The sequence below is a fragment of the Kogia breviceps genome, chromosome 17 (assembly GCF_026419965.1).
Source record: "Kogia breviceps isolate mKogBre1 chromosome 17, mKogBre1 haplotype 1, whole genome shotgun sequence".
In the NCBI taxonomy this organism is placed as follows: domain Eukaryota; kingdom Metazoa; phylum Chordata; class Mammalia; order Artiodactyla; family Physeteridae; genus Kogia; species Kogia breviceps.
This window is the reverse complement of record NC_081326.1, coordinates 4,419,590-4,440,672: the sequence shown is the minus strand read 5'-3', so window position 1 is coordinate 4,440,672 and position 21,083 is coordinate 4,419,590. Positions and strand designations below refer to the sequence as shown.

Here is a 21,083-nt window from a genome sequence, read left to right as displayed (position 1 = left end):
AGTGGGCTGGAGGCATTTTCCATTTCACTGGTGGGTGTAATGAAATGTCCCAGGTTCCATTTTTATAGAATGACTGGGGAGATTTGCTCAGTCATATACGCCTCTGCTGACTTCGCTTTCTTTCCAATCAGAGTGCTACAGAAGTGGAATTGGTTTACTCTTCAGGTAAGAGCTCATTTATCTGCCTGAGACCTACGGGGAGGGTTGGCTGTAAATCACATAAAAATCACTGAACACCGGGCTTCCCTGGTGGCGCAGTGGTTGAGAATCCGCCTGCCGATGCAGGGGACACGGGTTCGTGCCCTGGTCCGGGAAAATCCCACATGCCGCGGAGCGGCTGGGCCCGTGAGCCATGGCCGCTGAGCCTGAGCGTCCGGAGCCTGTGCTCCACAACGGGAGAGGCCACAACAGTGAGGCCCGCATACCACAAAAAAAAAAAAAAAAAAAAAAAAAAAAAAATCACTGAACAGATCTTCAAGCTGATGTTTGTGTGGTGCCCTTACCAGGCCGCTAACCACTCAGACCACTGGAACTGGCTTTCTGGTAAAGGAAAAGTAAAATCAGATCCCAAGGCTTTCTTTAAAAATCATTCATTTCTTTCCAGATTAGTTTCAGGCTGGAGTTTTCATGACTTAAACAATATTCCATCAGCCTCTGTGAGTTTGCTCTGAAAAAGAGAGTCGTACTGGGTTTGCAAGTGAAAAGGACGGGTCGCATGTCTCACTTTAAATCAAAACCTAGAAATGATTACACTTGGTGAAGAAGGCATGTCCAGGCTGAGATAGGCTGAAAGCTAGGACTCTTGTACCAGACAGTTAGCCAACATATGAGTGCAAAGGGAGAGTTCTGGAAGGAAATTAAAAGTGCTGCTCCAGGGAACACAGGAATGATAAGAGAGCAAAACAGCCTTATTGCAGATATGAAGAAAGTTTTAGGGGTCCGGGTAGAAAATCAAACCAGCCACAACATTCCCTGAAGCTAAAGCCTAATCCAGAGCAAGGGCCTGACTCTCTTCAATTCTATGAAGGCTGAGAGAGGTAAGGAAGCTGCAGGAAAAAAAGTCTGGAGCCAGCAGAGGCTGGTTCGTGAGGTTTAAGGAAAGAAGCCCTCTCTGTAACATCAAAGTGCAAAGTGAAGCAGCAAGTGCTGCAGCAAGTTATCCAGAAAATCTAGCTAAGATAATGAAAGTAGTTACACTAAGCAACAGATTTTCATTGTAGATGAAACAGCTTTAGATTGGAGGAAGATGCCATTTAGGACTTTCTTAGCTAGAGGGGAGAAGTCAATGCCTGGCTTCAAACCTTCAAAGGACCGGCTGTCTCTCTCATTAGGGGCTCATGCAGCTGGTGACTTTAAGCTGAAGCCAAGGCTCATTTACCATTTTGAAAATCCTAGGACCCTTAAGAGTTATGCTAAATCTACTCTGCCTGTGCTCTACAAATGGAACAACACAGCCTGGATGACAGCATATCTGTTTACAGTATGGCTTTTACTGAATATCTTCAGCACACTGTTAAGACCTACTACTTAGGGAAAAAAAAGATTCTTTTCAATATATTACTGTTTATTGATAATGTATCTGGTCAACCAAGAGCTCTGATGAATATGTCCAATGAGATTGATATTCTTTTTACTTCTGCTAACACAAATGTCCGTTCTGCAGCCCATGGATCAAAGAGTAATTTCAAAGTTCAAGTCTTATTATTTAGGAAATACATTTCGTAAGGTTATAGCTGCCATAGATAGTGATTCCTCTGGTGGATCTGGGCAAAGTCAATTGAAAACATTCTGGAAGGGATTCACCATTCTAGATTCCATCACGACATTCATGATTTGCAGGAAAAGGTCAAACTGTCAACATTAACAGAAGTTTGGGAGAGGTTGATTCCAATCCTCATGGATGACTTTGAGGGGTTCAAGACTTCCGTGGAGGAAGGAACTGCAGGTGTGGTGGAAATAGCAAGAGAACTAGAATTAGAAGTGGAGCCCAAAGATGTGACCGAATTACTATAATCTCAGAATGAAAGCTTAACAAATGAGGAGTTCATATAATGAATGATGAGCAACGAATGTGGTGTCTTGAAGTGGAATCTACTCCTGGTGAAGATGCTGTGAAGATTGTTGGAATACAACCAGGGATTTAGAACATTACAGACACGTAGTTGATAAAGCAGCACAGGGTTTGAGGGGTTGACTCCAATTCTGAAAGAAGGTCTACTGTGGGTAAAAATTCTATCAAATAGCATTGCAGGCTACAGAAAAATCTTTCATGAAAGGAAGAGTCGATCATTGCAGCAAACTTCACTGTCGTCTTATTTTAAGAAACTGCCAGGGCCACCCCAACTTCAGCACCCACCATCCTGATCCGTCAGCAGCCACCAACATCGAGGCAAGACCCTCCACCAGCAAAAGATTATGACTCGCTAAAGGCTCAGATGATGGTTAGCATTTTTTAGCAATAGAGTATTTTTTACAATATTTATTTATTTAATTATTTATTTGGTTGCACCAGGTCTTAGCTGCGGCATGCGAACCCTTAGTTGCGGCAGGCATGTGGGATCTAGTTCCCTGACCAGGGATTGAATCAGACCCCCTTGCGTTGGGGGCGTGGAGTCTTAACCACCGCGCCACCAGGGAACTCCCAAGTATTTTTTAATGAAGGTATGTACATTGTTTTTTTAGACATAATTCTATCGCACACTTGATAGGCTACAGTATAATATAAACATAACTTTTATACGTGCTATGAAATCAAAAATTTGTGTGACTTGATTTCTTGCAATATTTGCTTCAAATTGTGTTGGTCTGGAATGGAAGCCACAATATCTCCGAGATATGCCTGCACCAACGTGTGGCCTTGCTGATTCTCACTATTTAATGTTTATTTGACGCCTTCTACTTTATTTGAGTTTATTAGATTATTTTCTTTTCCTTTTTTTTTTTTTTCCTTTCTTTTCTTCAAGCCTCTGGAGTTCCCTGGTGGTCCAGTGGTTAGCACTCGGCACTCTCACTGCCCAGGAGCCCACGTTCACTCCCTGGTCTGGGAACTAAGATCTGCAAGCCACGAGGCATGGCCCCAAACTAATAATCATAATATAATAAAATTCAAGCCTATACATTTCCCTTTAAATGTAAATTTTCTGCATTTTGCACCTTTATGAAGTATTTCCTTTAAGGTTCAGTTTACAGTTTTGGACTTCAATTACAGTTTCTTCTTTCAATTACAATTATATAGATTTATGTTTTTTGAATTTTAATATGTATGGAGTTTTCTACTTACCTTTTGGTTCTTGAGTAATAATTTAAATTTCTCTATAGTAAAAGACCACAAAGTATGGCACTGTTTTTTTAAAAAATCTGCTGTGATTTGCTTCACAGACTCATTGTATTGTCATTTTTACTTAATGTTTGTGTGTTCCTGAGAAGGGTGTGTATTCTCGTATTGTTAGGCTCATGGTCCTGTGTGTGCAAGAAATTGTGTATGGTATTGTTCAAACAGTCCACACCTCTAGCATATCAATAGCCATGACAGAGTATTCTGATCTGTTATTTCCTGGAATAGCTGTCTCAGAAATGAAACTCATTCCCCCATGCAGCAAAAAAATGCAGTGAGGTTAGTACAAAAAAACCCAGTAATCCCTAAATTTCAATTTGTTTCAGTTTCCATAGCATTAAAAACACAAGATCTGGGGAAATGATGTCTATCACCATCATTATCATTAAATGATGTTTATAAATCCAAAGTCTAAGGTGGAGTGGAATAGGGCTGGGGTAGGGGAATGTGGAGTCAGAGAAGGAGCTGGTTTCTTCACTTCAGGATGTTCAGGATGAGGGATGAAAAGAAAGGGTTCCCTGCTTCTTTGGGATAAAGAAATAGCTGCTGGTACAGATATGAAACTATTAACTCGAGGTGTACAGTAACTTCTCCTCTAAAGAGGAATAAATTTCTTTTTCTTCTTCACTAGTAGGTAAACAATAGCTTATACTGACATGTGAATGTCCCATAAATGGACCTTACGCCATTTAGCGTGAGGTAACTTTTAGAGGCATGTCATTAAAAATAATCTGTCCTAGAATCTTTGTTTATCATTAAGTAAAACTTTGAGTAAAGGTAAACCTCAGAATCCATAGGCTACTTGGCCAACTTTGGGTTACATGATTTCTCCTCTTTGAGGTGTTTGTGTATATTATCTCTTTTATCCTCCTGGGTTCTCTGGGAAGGAGGTATATAGACAATTAGTATTTAATAACTCTGCTTATTAGATGTGCAAATCAGGGCACAGGAACATTAAACTCTAGGCAAGTAAGATGGTGAAGCTTTGCCTAGAAACCCTGCTCCCTAACTCTGACCCAGGGTCGCTTCCATTAACCTCCACAACAATTTTATGTAAATAATCCATTTAGGCTTCAGTGACTCCACAGACCATCTTTGAATGACTCAATGGTTTTCTTTGGTATCTTGAGGATGACCAGAAGTTTCATCCCCAAATATTTCTAATTCTAAGCCAACCGAGTGAGCTATTTCAGAATGTCTATAAATGTTTGTAATTTTCCAAACCCAAAATATTACTTGGAATCTTAGCATCTAACCATAACTCAGATATGGATTAAACTTCGGGTTATGCATTTCAAGAAAGACAGATTATTATAATTGTCTTCTAACACTTAAAATATTGTCCTTGTTTGCTGTTTGTTTTTAAATAGATTAGTTGGGGCAAGTGTACCTGGGAATTAAATTATTGGACTGTTAAACCTGGCCATTGTCATTAAAATGCCTAAAAGATAAACTGGGTGCCTTACAAAGAAAGTAGAAGAGAAATGGGAACCTGTAAGGTGAGTTCCTGTTTTTGCCCTTATTTCTCAGCCACTAGTTTCCCGAGATGCCTACAATTCATTGCTAATGCAGGTATGCAATGACATGTACAGAGCAGGGAGGTAAGTAGGAATGTGGCAGTTAATTAGAAATTTGCATCCAATAATAAGCAAGTGAACTCCAGCTAAAAAAAAAAAAAAAGGAGTGTTCTGTTAATATGGCAGTCCAATGCATGTCTAAACTGATCAAGTTTACCACGTGACTGCCTGATTTAATCGTGTTGTATTGGGCACACATAGAAAGAATACGTTAACAGTTTGAATTTAAGGGAAAAAAAAGAGTGCTGATGAAACAGGACTTACTGGTATGGAGACTGACACCTTGTCTTATGTTTCTCTTCATCAGTTTTTTTGTTGACCATCTGTATAGAAACAAAAATCCCATTAGGTTCTCCAAACTACAAAGTGATGAGCTTGTAAAATTTGTAAAATTGTAAAATTTTGTGAAAAATGTGCTTATGTTTCTTTCATTATGGTATCTTATAGGGAAAATTTTGTGTTTTCCCCTTTCTCCCTCTTCCGGGCATAACATTTCTCATTCTCTTTTAAAAGCCAAACCATCTCCACTCTCCATCCATGTAACCCTGTTGAAACTGACAGCACCACACCCCGGGTCCGCACACAGCTGAGGATCTAAGCTTGGCCAACAGTGAGTGAATCAGATAATATATGTAGCAATTGGGTCTCCAGGAACTGAATCAGGGGAAGTTATGTGACCTGAGCTGGGCTTATCAGCATCACCAGAATGTTGACTAGAGTCATGAGGAAAGAGACACACACATTTATCTGGGGTTTAACAGGTGGCAAATACTAACACCACAGCTCTTCACGGCCCTCTCTGCCACTACGTAGAAAGCTGGCCTCATAATATACCCAACACTGTGGATGTAGGAACAAAAGATAGAAAAACTGTCATCTTGACAAGATGTCATGAGCTCCGGTTCAAACCATGCCTGAAGCCACCACATCCCCGTTTTTCTTTTCAGTTATCTGAGTCAAGAAATTCCCTTTTTCTTAAAGAAATTTCATTGGATGGCATTTCTGTTACTTGCTACTGAATGTCTTGAGAAATTCCAGAGCAATAGGGTTAGGGTATCTCAAGAGACAGACTCGAATATATGGAATTAGCTGGGTCAAAATAGGATGTGGGTTAGTGATGGTCCCCTAAACCTCAAATGGAAAGAGCACAGTCTTGGAGCATTTCTGAATATCTTTGGCTCATTTTGGAACAGTACGCTTTCATTTTGATTGATTTCATGGGCATGACTTTCTGGAAAATTTTGACTGTAAGGAACTATTCTGCTGCTTCTCTTTCAATTACTTTGGATTGGATCTCACCGTGATACTTACTTGTCGATTATTTTTACGTTAAGCTAGTTTTCCTGGACTTCTAGAATGTGCCGTCGTGTACACCCATGTATCTCTGAGTGGAAACAGAGCCTTCCGTTGGCCGACAAGATCTGAAGCCACTAGATTATTTGCCATTAACATTTTTGCTTTCTTCTATCACACAAAACGCCTACTTCTTGAAAAACTGGCAAATCTATCCATTTACCTTTTTAGACAGATGTTTTGCCAGATTAGGAATGCTCCAATAGCCACAGAATACCCACTGATTCTCATATTACAAACGAGGAGTGGTTTGTTTCCCTCTACAAGGTAGCCTCCTGCTTCCGAGGACTCTCCTCTGCCAGCTCTGCCTTCTTCCTGCTTTAACCTCCAGTGCGCTTGTCACTCATTCTCTGTAACCTGAGTTCACCTACATGGATAAGAGGGATAGAGCTACCTTTATTCTTCCATCTCCAGTAGCATGGCTGCCTGTGTCCTTGAGAAGAAAAGATTTCTGAAGTTATCTCTAAACTTGGCTTGATAATGATGCATAATTTAACACTGAGTAAGTTCATAATAAAGTCTCTTCTAATTATTATTTAGAAATTCACATCAGGAATATAATCTTTTCCTTCTAAGATTAATGAATATAATTTGATCAACACAGTGTTCTACAATCTTATTTAGAAAACATTTCCGGTAATATTTCAAATTGAGGTTTCCTGAAGCAATTTATACACACCTAACTGATGCTTATTAAATTAATTTAATAATACCCTGGAACAATTTATACAAAGTTTATCTAAAAGTGGTAATTAAATGTTTAAAATTCACTACACTTAGACATATAATTTACACAAATTGTTTTAAACCCTAAACTTTGCTTTCAAAATCAGTCACTGCTGAACCTCCATTTAATAATTGCACAATATCAAGTATTTTATTTTCAAATAACAGTAATTTATTTTGAATTAAATAAGATGCAGTATTTATGCACACATGTTTTATTTTAAAATCCCCAGGGAACTAAGTATGAAAACTAATTTAACATACTTAGGTTACTGAGAATTTTTCATAAATAAACAAGTATTCTAAACATATATAGCATTATATATTATTATAGCTATAATAGCTATATCTGTTCAAAGAATGAATGAACACAGTATCCGTCTATGATCTTTACTTCACCTTGGACTTTCAGATCATCAGGAGCTAATGTCCTGTACTTGATGAAACAAAAAAATCTCAATTAGCTAGTAGGCTCACGTTTCTCTAGTTAAGTGAATATTTTGTTTTAATCCAATTTAACATGAAAATACTTGTGTTTCAAATGTGGTCTAAAAATATTTTAACAATGTATATATTGATCTTTATTCTCGCATTAATTAATAGCATATGGAGCAACAGTATGGTGAGATATAGATACAAATACGTATGTAGATGTAGACAGAGATGGAGACGGTGGAGGTGGAGGTGGAGGTGGAGGTGGAGGTGGAGGTGGAGATATCTATCTCCTGCGTCCTAGCCTGACGGCTGGCACATCGTCTTTGTCCCCCACCCCCTGCTCCTGTTCATCTTTGCCGTCTGTTTCATCTGACCTACAAGCAAGAAAGGGACCCAGCCATACAAAGAGCCTAGGAAGGGATTCTAGGCAATGCAAGCAACAAATGCAAAGGATCAAGGGTGAAAAAGGCCTTTCGTTTGAGAAGCTGACTGGAGGCTGCTTTAAGCAAAGGTGAAGGATGTGAGAGCACACGGACAGGTAAGTAAAAGCCAAATCACACAGGGCGCTGTAGTCCAGGAAAATGTTTGGATTTTTCCGAGGAGTCATGGAAGTCTACCAAATGGTTTTAGAAGGAAGAGCAACATGATCCGATTCACTCTTCTTTTTCAAGTGGTGCTGCGTGACGACGGCTTTGGGGAAGTGAGAGGCAAAAGCAGCAAAAGAGTCAGGAGTAGCATCCAGGTGAACAGCCACCAACCTGGCTGAGGAGGTGTCTGTGCCGCCAACGGAAGCAGACAGTGTGAGATATTCGCTGCTGTTTGGCTGTGATGGAGGAACAGCAAGGAGGCAAAAAGAGGAATCACAGACGACTTGGAGATTTCGGGCTGGAAAAACCTGATTGATGGTGTTGTTTGCTGACATGACGGCAGCCAACCTGAGGGGAGCCAATAGGGTGATGGAGAACTTAAAAGTTACATTTAGTCTAATCCGCCTGTAAGGCATTGAACGTCAGATAGTCAATTGGCTATGAGTATCTAAAGCAGGTATATTGGAAAGGACATTCATGCAATTTGGAAAAACTGTTTTAGCCCTATAATAGAATATAGATATAATATATATATTTAAATTACTTATATTGTAGGTAAGTGATATGTTAGCTTTCTTTTAAAGTCATTTGAGGGGCTTCCCTGGTGGCGCAGTGGTTGAGAGTCCGCCTGCCGATGCAGGAGACACGGGTTCGTGCCCTGGTCCGGGAAGATCCCACGTGCCGCGCAGCAACTAAGCCCGTGAGCCGTGGCCGCTGGGCCTGCGCGTCCGGAGCCTGTGCTCCGCAACGGGAGAGGCCACAACAGTGAGAGGCCCGCATACCGCAAAAAATAAAAAATTAAAAAATAAAGTCATTTGAGTCCCCTGATAAATTGTCATGTGTGATTTACATAAAGAATAAAAAGTAAAACATCACAAAGTCTAATCTAAGATTTCAAAATAATTTTGTGAAGCAAAATCCTTCATTTAATCTTAATCACATGAAGGAATCAGTAACATAATGTGAGGTAATAGGCGTTTTTAGATGGAGATGAAAAAGAAAATAGTGCATTTCGTTGGATTTAACCAGCTGGAACAGGTTAGGATTTTAATTGGATTCTTTGTCATTCTGTCTATTACCTATCATTCCTGATATCTTGAAATAACTCAGGGAAGAAATGAGACCACTTTCTTTGGTACTGTTATAAATTATAGCTGTTTTGCAAGAAACATTCATTTTTGACAGCTGTTAACTTTTCTGGAAGATCCTTTGACTTCAAAAAAAAATCTACACAGTATTCACTTTTGTTTTAGGGAGAATTAAATATGACAATAAACATTAAAAGTTTTCATGACTGGACTTTGTTTGAATAATTCAATGAAAAATGCATTCTGAAATATTAATTGGTAAGTCAGGAACCAAAGACAGATGAATTAGATGCAATCGGTTTTGTTCAGTGACAACTTTAAGATTGTCGGTGTCCTTTGATTTCCTGACAGTTTCATTTTATGCTAACATCAAATTATCAGAAAGTACAATGATGAAAAGGTGTCTGCTATACTTGAAGGAGGCGGTGACAATCCTTAAAGATTTTCAAGCTCATTCAAGTAAGCATGAAGCTAAACATTACAGAAGAGGGGAAGTGAATTAATTTTCTCTGGAAAAATAATGCTGCAAGAGTAATTACCTTCGCTAATAAGAAGTAAAATTCACATCTTTAGTAAAAGAGAAACTTGTATTGCATAAAAATAAAGCAGTTGCACCAGTTACACAAAACAGACTAACAGAATATAGATTAGATGTATATTAGATATAATATGTATATATGCATACATACATCTGTATATAAATACATATACATATATGCATATGATTCATTTTATATATATGTATTCATTCAAGAAACTTATTCAGGAAAGGTATTGAGGGTTCCTATGTGCCAGGCACATAGGTAGACCATGAGTACAGTGGTTTTTTTAAAAAAGAAAGAAAAACCCAATCCCTGCCCTCAGGGAGATGAAACTCTAGTGGATGAAAGGCAGACACAGAATAAATAATCCTCATACAATATGATAAGGGAGTGAGAAATAAAAAAGTTGCAGGGGACCAGAGAATGACAAAGGTTACCTGCTTCAGTCTGAAGCAGTCCCGAATCAGAGAAAAGGCTGATTTTCACAGACTAAGCTGACCAACTTGTCAGACCTTCTCTGCTACATAAAAACTATTGTCCCACGTGCATGCTGAAAGAAACGAAACGGAATATTACACACACACACACACATACACCCACCACACATTCTGATCTTACTAGATGTATAGGTAAGAAATATGGAAGAGGGCTTCCCTGGTGGCGCAGTGGTTGAGAATCCGCCTGCCGATGCAGGGGACACGGGTTCGTGCCCTGGTCCGGGAAGATCCCACGTGCCGCGGAGCGGCTGGGCCCGTGAGCCATGGCCGCTAGGCCTGCGCGTCCGGAGCCTGTGCTCCGCAACGGGAGGGGCCACAGCAGTGAGAGGCCCGCATACCGAAAAAAAAAAAAAAAAAAAGAAAAAAAAAGAAATATGGAAGAAAAATACAGTATGCTCGTTACGTTGATACTTTTCCCTCTGGGGCACAGGACAGCTGGGCTCTATGAGGAACCAAGTTTCAGGTACACAGTGAATTCTAAAGTGGTGACGATGAGCGTGGTATCTTTAGGAATTCACAGGATTTGGGTAAACATGCGGAAATGGATTCCTTTTTACTAATCCCTTTTTTATATCAACTTTACTGAGGTGTAATTTACATACAATAAACACACGAGTTTTGAGAAATGCGTACATCGCGAAACCACTGCCAAAATCAGACACAGAACGTTTCCGTCTCCCCAAACCTTATCTCCTGCCCCTTTGCAGTCGGGCCCTCCCTTAGTCCCTGGCACTAGGCCACCACTTTTCTGCTTTTTGTCACTGTAAGTTAGTTTTCATTTTCTAGAATTTTATATAAGTGGAATCATACAGTATGTTCTATTTTGTATCTGCTGTTTTCACTCAGCATAAAGATTTCAAGATTTCTCCATGTAATTTCTTTCTCTTTATTTCTGAGTCATATTCTATTGCATGGATATACCACCTTTGTTTAATCCAGTCACCTGCTGACGGACTTTCGGATTGTTTCCAGTTGGGGGATATTAGATTAAGAAAGCTGCGAGAAACATTTGTATGCAAGTCTTTCTGTGGACCTATATTCTTAGTTCTCTTGAGAAAATACATAGTAAATACAAGAAAAGGCTGGGTCACTTCATAGGCGTATGTTTAACTTTCTATGAAAGCGCCAAACTATTTTCAAAGTGCAGCCTTTTTCATTCCCACCAGTGTCCAAGAGTAGCAGCTGTCACTTTTTTGGTTTTTATCAATTCTAATGTGTTTGTAGTGGTATCTCATTTAGATTTCCCCGATAAGCAATATGTTCAAATTTTTTCATGAGCTTTCATCTTCTGTAAAAGTTATGTTCAAATATTTTTACACTTCTTAGAAGGTTGTTGAACTTCTTGAGTTTTACCAGTTTTGTATATATTCTAGAGGCAAGTTCTTTGTTAGATACATGTATGTGAGAATTTCCTCTCATCCTGTGTCTTGCTTTTTCCTTTTCTGAAAAGTGTTTTTGATTTTGATAAGATCTAGTTTGTCAGTTTTTCTTTAGGGGCTCATGCTTTGAGTATTCCTAAGAAATACTCACCTATCGGGTTTCAAATATTATCATGATTTCTTTGAGTTTTATAGATTTAGCTTGTACACACAGGTCTACAAGGCGTTTTGAGTTGATTTTGGAGTGTGGGATAAGGTAAGGATAGATATTCATTTTTCTTTCATATGGATATAGAGCTGTTCCAGTACTATTTATTTTTCCCATAGAACTGAATTGGCAAATTTGTCAAAAATCATTCGACCATATACGTGTAGGTCTCTTTCTGAATTCCCTTCATTCAATTAATCTATGTTGATCCTTTCACTGTTATCACACTATTCTGATGGCAGTCGATCCCTCAACTCCAGTCAAGCCTTCGGATGGCTGAAGTCCTAGCCAGCATCTTTATTACCTCATGAAAGATTCTGGCCAACAACTGTCTAGCTAAACCCCTCCCGAATTCCTTGCCTGTGGATGTGGGTGATTATGGTAGAGAGGACTACTTAGAAGCCCCTGGAACTGACTCTACCTACCTCAATAAACCAAAAGTGATACCACATGCCAAAAAGGATTGCAGAGATTAGTGACACCATCAAGGACTTCAAAATACAAGAGTAATGATTCTTACCATTCGGTTCACCTATTGGGCCTGGGAAGATGAAACTGAACAAACGATAGTGATTACCATAAACTTAATCAGCTAATGACTCTAATTTCAGATGCTTTTGCAAATGTGATTCCCACGCTGAAGCAAGTCAACGCCACCTCTGGCACTTGGCATGCAGGTATTGCTCTGACATATATAGGAGATTCCCGCAGGGCACCTTTAATGTTCCCGTATCCTATGATTTAAGCCCGCTAAGAGCTACATCAGTCCAATACAGGAAGGACTATTAATGGTCCAGACACATTAGGAAGAAGTTCTGAGTTACCCCACAGGCATGAGACCAGAGCTTGCTAAAAACAAAGGAGGTATAGATTGGGTAGTTGAAGAAGGCCATTGTAAGTACCAGCTATGACCACATGGCCAGTTGCAGAAATGAGAATGTTAACAGTTACGAGCATTTTCTTATTTTAATATTAATTGGCTTGTAGATATTAACAAAATATTTTCATCTCCTCTCCTATTTCCCTACCACCGATGATAAGTTGCATTAAAAGTAGTTAGACTTTATATCTCAGTATTACTGGACATCAAAGGGGGTGACTTAAAAGAATGAGCATCACCCAAAGGGGCACCGTATCCTCTCTTGGGGGGACGAGCAGCATACTCTCTATTGTGCATGAGAGAGCTGTAGTAGGTTAGGTGGAAGTATGACTTTACTACTTGGATCTTAAGTGTGATTAAAGACTGTATGAGGGTGCCAGGTTGACAAGGGGTGGACTGTAGTGGCTTTGCGATACGTCAACTCAACTAGACTTTCTTTTCCAGAATTCCCGTCCCAGTATCTTCCCCATGAGGGTGGAATAAAAGAGACATCGTGTGCATGACTTGGAAGATGGGAGGGAAGCAGCAGCCACGCGCACCAGGTGCTTTGCTGCTCACATGCTTTCATCTCATTGGAACGGCAGCTTCCTGGTATGCGTTATCTCCACCTTGCCCTGGGGCCTCCCTCAGCTTCTCCAAGTCCTGGTCCAGGGACATGGTTTATTTCTGCAAGAAAGGGCACCCTCTTCTCCAGCAGGAAATCTACAATATGGAAGTCAGAGGTGTTGAGAGACCAACCCAGGTTCCAGTCCATCCTCACGGGCTCAACATGGCCTTCAATCAGGCCAATGCACTTTGATATTGGATTGTCTGAACTTGTCCCTGGTCGCTAAATGTCAACAGCTAAGGTAATATTTTTAGATGTAGAATTGCAAGTCCTGAGACATGGACCCATGTTATGCCAGATCTTTTCTTCTTTGTGCCTAAATGAGTTTCATGTTCCCGCTAATTCTAAGGAGCACAGCACACACAGATGCGAGCCTGCATGTGGGAGTGTGTCTGGCCTCATGACCTTCTTTTGGATATGTGTGTAGACACAGTGATACCCCACTGATAACCACTGCCGCCTTCCCATGTAGCTCAGACAACAGCCAAGAAAAGCCATGTACATTTATGGAGCTTTCAACACAATCAGTTAAAGACAGACTGGCGTATTATTGATTGTGGACTTTGCAGGCGTTCTGCGGCGAGCAGCATGCACCAGGCTACTTGTATTTCTCCCCACTAATCTTCTTCCCCCGTGATGAGGAATAAAACACCAGCTGCAGTTAAGGAGGCGAGAGGTCTGAGCAAGTTTATTACCCGGATGCTGAGGCCCAGGAAGCAGAGGTATCAGACAGCACTGAGTCTTTTGCTAAACCGTCTTAGATATATTTCTTTTGTACCACGGGGGTGGTTTCAGTGCGTTGTGTATTGTACTTTTAAGAACTGCATTGACTGACACTGCTCTTATCTAACCCATATTAAATAAACTATATAAAGATAAATGTAAGAATGCTTCAGATGAGCAGTTAGTTACCAAAAATAATCTCGGTGTTGCTATTGAATTGTATAATTAGATTGCTGCTAGTTACCTCTTTAAAAGCCGTGAGTATGGGGTGATGTATGCAAACTTTTTCAGTTATAAGATGTATGAGTTCTGAGAAGCTAATGTAGAGCACGGTGTCTGTGGTTAATAATAGGGTATTGAATAAATACTTGAAAGTTGCTGAGACTAGGTCTTAACTATTCTCATCATGAAAAAAAAGCATTGTTACATGAGGTGACAGATGTGTTAATTATCTTGATCTTGGTAATTATTCCACAGTGTATATGTATATCAAAGCATCGTGTTGTACTGAATATATTCTCTAAAGGAAAAGGAACAATGGGATATCATTATGTGAATAAGAAAAGGACACAAACACACGCAATATAGCACCCACTTAAGTTGCTTCATATAACTTTATGCTTATTAGTCAAGTTCAGGTGGTTCCCATACATGTGCTATGAGTGTATACACCTCACTCCTACCACTCCATTTCCATAGAAACTCTATCTGGCAAGGAGTTTTTGAATCTCTCCTATCTGAACGTTTTACTATTTATCACTGCTTGCTTCTCAAGATAATTAAACCTCTAATTCCAAGATGCAGAGTTGCATGGTTCACTTTCCTCTCTCTGAACCTTCTTCTTTCTCGCCTGTGTTAAGTCCCCGCCGGCTCATCTCCCCACCCTGGGTCCCAGGCCTCACTGCTCGGATACTTTGAGAGTAGATGCTACCCACCTCCGTAGGTCAACTACTATTGGCATTCAAATAATATACTCGGTCACTCTTCCCCTGAATGTTTTCTCCCTGGACTTCTTTAACACACTTCTCTGTTATTCAAAGAAAATATCAACACCATCCAACTTTTGGAAGGCCTACCATGAACAGTTTCTAGCCACCTTCACATTGGAAATATTTATGGTTTACCAAGAAGTTCACATATGTACTTATGAAATGACCTTCAAACTAACCAAAATACAAACGTTTAAATCCGTCCTCTAAAAATAATCATTTTATGCTGCCATTACATAGACCTCTTTTCTTCTTGGCCAACTCCTAGTCTCCCCACTTCATCAAAACCAAAACCAACTCACAATTCACAAATTACTTTTGCTCTTTAGGGGATAGTAAGTCCTAAGCTGTCTGAATACTTATTTTATATTTTTGTTTTATTACCTGCATTTATCCACCCCCCAAATAATGCCAGCCTCAAGATAAATTTCTGAGGTTAGAATTCAAGTAGTGTATATGGTGGGTGAGACTGGTGGCCAGAAAGGGGCTGAGGGTGGGATTCTGGGATGCGGTTATGTTCAGTTTCTTGATATGGTTGCTAGTTGGGTGGGTATTTTCTGTTTGTGAAAACTTATCAAGATGTTTGGCCATAATTTATTAATGTTTCTGTACATTTAAAACACGTACAAAAGAAAATCAGTCTACTGAAATCAGTCCCAAATCTGTGTTTACTCTGTTTCTCCTCTCAGCCTGTTTTTCCATTCTCCTCACAAATGTAACAAATAACATACTGAGTTCATTATAAAAGATCTAAGGCAATGATGACTTTTATCATTGATTTATTCTATCTCTACCGTCACAGTTATGTTTCTAGCCAGGTAGACAATATTACTCTTCTTTAGACAAAAGTACTTTATCCTAGACCTCTTCCCATTGATCAACTTCCCTACATGCTACCATGTCATGGGTCTAATTAGATGGTGCTCAGAAAGCATCTGATGGGGCTACACTTGAATACGTGTTGTGGGTAACAGACAGCAGAGTGCAGGTGCACCATGCTGGAGTGTAGTAAAGACTCTGTAATTAATACAATTCAAAGAACTCACATGGGAAGTGTCACGTCCTTCCTGTCTGTCAAGCGTGATTAATAGACCTCAGCTACCAGAGCCTGTTCATCCTGGTGCTTCTTCACATTGGAAAAAAATGGAAATGTAATTCAAGATTTTATAAGCCTATATGTATTTGCTATGCCTCTTATGCACACTCAAACACACGTACCACATGTACACACACCGTATACACACACACACACACACACACACACTGTGTGTCTTTTTTGGAAAAAGCCACTATATTGCAAGTAGCTGGGGCAATCCATGTGAGGAGTACACAACAATGGATAAAAGAATTAAAATGAGTAAACTATTCAGTCCTAAATAACTACTTTTGGTATGGCATATTCTTCTACCTTTCAAATGTATTCAGATTAAGAGGAAATACCCAGGCCAAGTCTAGCATTGCCCAAAGAATCAGTCAAAATAGGATATATGAGCAATAAGAAAGGATCCCATCATATGTTTCTCCCAGAGTACAGATGGACTCGATTCAATAAAAAATCGCATTTATTATTTACCGTGGGCCAGGCCCTGTGCTAGGCCCACCCAAGAGAAACCAACGGGAGCAAGACACAGTTCATGTCCTTAAGGACGTGGCCAAAGATGTGATTAAATCAAGGGTGTTGAGAGGAGATTGTCCTGGACTAGCCAGCTTGGTCCCAAGTGCAATCACATGTCTATTTAGAAGACATGCACATGGAGGAGAAGACAGCCAGAGAAGGCAACGTGAAGACAGAACAAAGAGGTGAAGCCACAAGCCAGGGAGCCCTGCGGCCCATGGGAGTCGTAAGAGGCAAGAAACGAACCCTCCCCAAAGCCTGCAAGGGCGTCTGGTCCCGCCGGCACCTTCATTTTAGCTCAAGGAAACTGACTTCAGACTCAGGCTTCCAGATCAGGCAATGAAATTGAAAATAAAGGCAACGTGCAGAAGAAACTCTCTTCAGCATCCACGGAGGACACCCGCGAAGGGAAGAGTGTGGAACTTGCTCCTGCTTCCTGGGATTTGAGTCTACTGCTCTACCTGGGATACCCCAGATGTGCCACCAACCTCAGATGCATGTTCTTCAAGAGGAGAAGACAGGACTAAACTCTAATTTCCCTATTAGCTCTAAAGACTCTTAACTTTATCTTAGTTAAGAACACACTGTGTCGTGTAAAAAATTCAAAGAATTAGAGAATTAACCTCAATTCACATTGGAGGAAAATTTGTCATTTTGGTAGCATTCAGCTACAATTTTCATGAGAAAATAAACTTTCATTTTCGTTTTGCCTAATTTCAAATCTATCAACAACTAAAACAAAGTTTGAGTGCGATAGATTTTATATCAATTTAATCTCACCAAACTTTGGTATTTCCTCCTGAAGACCGTTTATGTAAACTAACTTGGGATGCAACTAGAATTACATTGTTGAAATAAATGTATTGATTCTGATTCAACACATTTTCCTGTGTCCTCCAATAAGGAACTCAAACTCTTGTGTGTAATCCCTAAATAATAATTTTTGCCTTTTTAAAAGCCTCTAGTTTTCATTTAAAACTTGCTATAAATCTGATGCTTCTGAAAAAAATTACTTGGGTCAGGGTCTTTGCAAAGTCTAGGAATTCAAAACTCTAGTAAAGCTGTGTCTGAGACCCAAAGCGTTGCATCTGTTTAAGAAAACGTGTTTGTCGGGCATGTGCTGTCAGTTTTCCATTTAACTTAGCTTTACTGATTTAAAACTAAAAAGTTGTTCCTGTCATAATTAAAAGATTTGAAGCAGCTGCATGACTTTATTCTTTCAGGATTTGGAGGGGTTTGTTTTTCTATAAATATGTAAACCTAGCAAAGGAAATAAATGAACTTTGTGTTCATTTATCAAGGTCTATCAGCTCATTAGAGACGGGAATTTAGCGAGTACAACCAATAATAGAAAGAAACAGACCAGCTTCCTGGTGCCTGGTCTTCCACAGCAGCCCCACGGGCTTTCCCCACCGGGCTGTTCTCACCAGAGAGAAGGGAAAAATGGTTCATCCTTAGGGGTATGTTCATTTCTTCACATTGAAGCATTTCCTCCGTATTCGCTGGTGAGCTTGGGAACAGAGAGAAGCATGCTTACGGTCTGTAGAGACCCCTAGAAAGTCCGTCGTAAATAAGAACTTGCCCAGGGAACGGTGAAAGCAGCAGGCGTCCTGATGAATATGGGTGAATCAGGTGCAGGAGCAACAAAATGTAGGGGTTCGCTGTCCCCTTTGGGTCCTTCTCCAGCATCATCAGCACCATGACTGACACCCTCTGGGTTGTGGGTTCCTCATCTCTGACGTGAAGAGCGGGTGGTAAACGGTCTCCAAGTTGCTTTCAGCTCAGACAGGACCCTAATTCATACTAAAGTATTAGAGGCTGCTAAGCGCTTGTCACGGGCCCCACTCTCAGCCCTGGGGAATTTGTATTTAACAAGAACCTGAAAGCTATGCTGTCTTTCCCCCCAGTAATGAATCTTACCCATAACAATGTAAATGAATATAAAAGGGGGCTTTCGGGCACCCCACACATCACACATCTCATCAGCCATGAACTTCTCCTGAGCGTGAAGTCTCCCTCTGTACAAACACAAGGATGTCCACGGAACCTATGTACCGATTATCTAATCAATTCAAAGATTCCTTTTCTAACGATGGTCGACTACATGTGTAATATTATCTTTTTGTTGAAAGATATTTTAGAAAGTTGTACATCATTTGGGGGAGAATTCTGAGCCTGTGACTAGCAAGTAGAGGGGAATAGGAGTAATTTCGTAAGGGAATTTTGTCAAGATGAAGCACTACATTATTTTAAAACAGACAACTTTTTCAGGTAGGAAGCTAATACATTTAGGGGTTCTCTAGAACGCACCTCTGAGCTTTTCTGTAGAAGTTGCGACGGAGTGGGAGAAAGAACGGAAAACTGAGAGCTGAACACACCCTTCCTAAGGCAGGCACAGCTCTCCGCGTGTACTTTCACTTTTGACCTGATAGCTCTTCCTCCCTCCCTCCCCTCCTTCCTTCCCTTCTTCATCGGGTGTTCACTGCAGACCCCCTACGTGCCTGGCCCGCGCCAGGCAGCAGGACGAGAGCCCTGAATGAAAGAGACCACAGCCCCACCCTTGGGAAGCACATTTTCCAGGGCTGGATGGTGACACTATTCCAGGTACAGGGCTGGGCCTGCTCTTCCTCAAGTAAAACTCTCAAACTGTTGTCACTTGGAGGCCCTACAAGTTGCTAAATGATTGAATGACATAAAATGGAAATTAAATAAAATTACTCACATGTAAGATTAATCACTTGATTTTCGTTTTCTTGGATCCAAAAGCTACAGAAACGAGCTATGGATATTCCTGCTCGGAACCTGCCATTTGATCTCCTTCTCAGGCTCTTCCGGGCCTTTCTCAGGATGCTGTCTTTAATACTATCTTTAAGCCTCCCTGTGATATTATTGGCTCTCTCTTCAATCGTCGGGGCTCAGGCCAGTTCCCTAGCAGAGGAAGGTCTCCTGAACACAGCACATACACTCAAGAACGAATTACCAAGGGGAAAAACTGCTGGATGAGAATAGTGTTGGTACATAGATTTTGTTTGTCTTTCGGATTTCAGTTCAGACTTTACTCACCCTCAGCCAGATCGGGGTCCAGACTGCTCCATCACAACACTTGCAGCAGAGTCTCAAGATTCTAACAGCATGTCCGTGGGATGCTCTGAGGTCTTTCTCCCGCACTGCAGGGCACGGAGAGGGCAGTCCACAAACACGAGATGAATCAGCCATATTCGGTAAGTGACTCTCAGAGCTGCACACCACTGCATTGAAGAAAAATCACAAAGTACAAGGTTAACCATACAAGGTTACGATTTCACAACAAACCGAAAGAGAAAACTGATTCCAAAAAGGAAAATGCTTTTCGAATAACAAAGGGAAAATAATTGTCAAAGAATTAATATTTCTACCAAAGAAAAAAGGAGGAATTACGTATATGATTTCAAAATTTATCACAACGGACATTATTTTAAAAGAATTTGGTTTGGAAGATGCTGGGTCTCAGCTTGTTCTCATTCTCAATGTTCAAAAGAAGCTAAATGCATAATTTCTGTAACAGAGGAACCAAATATGCTTTATTTTAACCATCATTCCACATGCCTTCCACCTGTTAGAAATAGATCATTTTTATCAGGTCCTGTCTGTTTTAAGTCACCTTCAGTCTATTCTATTCATCAAGTTGACAATCTTAAATAAAAGTCAGGATTCTATTTGATTTCCTGCCGTCACAAAGAGCCTTCAGCCACAACCTTCAAATTGCTTTTTCCTAGGGAAGATTGCAGTATGATAAGCTCACGGCTGAAAAGCTATAATAAATCAACTGGCATGGAGAATAAAAGTGAAAAATGCACTAAAAGAGAATGTCAGATCTCATTTATTTTTACGTCTACCCCTTCAGTACACATATATCTTTTTTTATGGTTTAAATATTAGCTCCAAATCATCCATCTAAAAAGGGAGCTTTCAAATTAATTTAATTCCCATAGCACGTGCAAGCAAACACAGTGCACAAATCAACAAAACAATCTCTCAATGGCCAGATGGTGTTTTTTTTCTCTCTCAGTGGAGCCCCCAGAGGCAGCATTAACTTCTGGGGGGAGTGGATACACGGTCTCAGAACTTGCAGAGTTCTAACCTTGTACCCGCATAGCTGGAAGAAATTATTCTGGGGCCTTCCAAAAATGTGGGCCAGCTCATCGTCAGTTAGGCTCTGTCGAGGAAGAACTGATGGCAAGAACAGGTGATAGCAGCGTCGCTGCCTGGATACCAATCGGGAAGCAGGCAGCCCCCAGGGGTGGTCAGCCTCCCCAGCGATGCCAGCAGGCACTCGGGGCTCCTCACCCTTCATCCCATGAGCCTCAGCATGTGGGCTTGTGTCCTTGGGTTTGCTGCCTTACATCACGTGTTCACACAGCAGTGTCCAAAGGGAGGAAGCGAAGAAGCCAAAGGGGGCAGCTCCCTGCCCCCATCTCTCTCTATCAAGGAGAGGAATCTTTCCCAGAACTCCCGACAAAATTCCTGTTTGAGCTCATTGGCTAGAACTGGGTCCCATGCACAT

General features: G+C 40.6%; 1 long non-coding RNA gene across 1 annotated transcript in view; it reads right to left on the bottom strand.

Moving 5' to 3' along the window:
- LOC136792862 (uncharacterized) overlaps positions 1-19,634 on the bottom strand; it is a 171,961-nt gene extending 152,327 nt beyond the window's left edge. The window contains exons 1-2 of the long non-coding RNA XR_010837397.1: positions 19,604-19,634; positions 5,176-5,234 (exon numbers count right to left, since the gene is read on the bottom strand). This is a non-coding gene — a long non-coding RNA (uncharacterized lncRNA). The remainder of the gene's footprint in view (positions 1-5,175; positions 5,235-19,603) is intronic.
- Between the last annotated feature and the right edge of the window lie 1,449 nt (positions 19,635-21,083).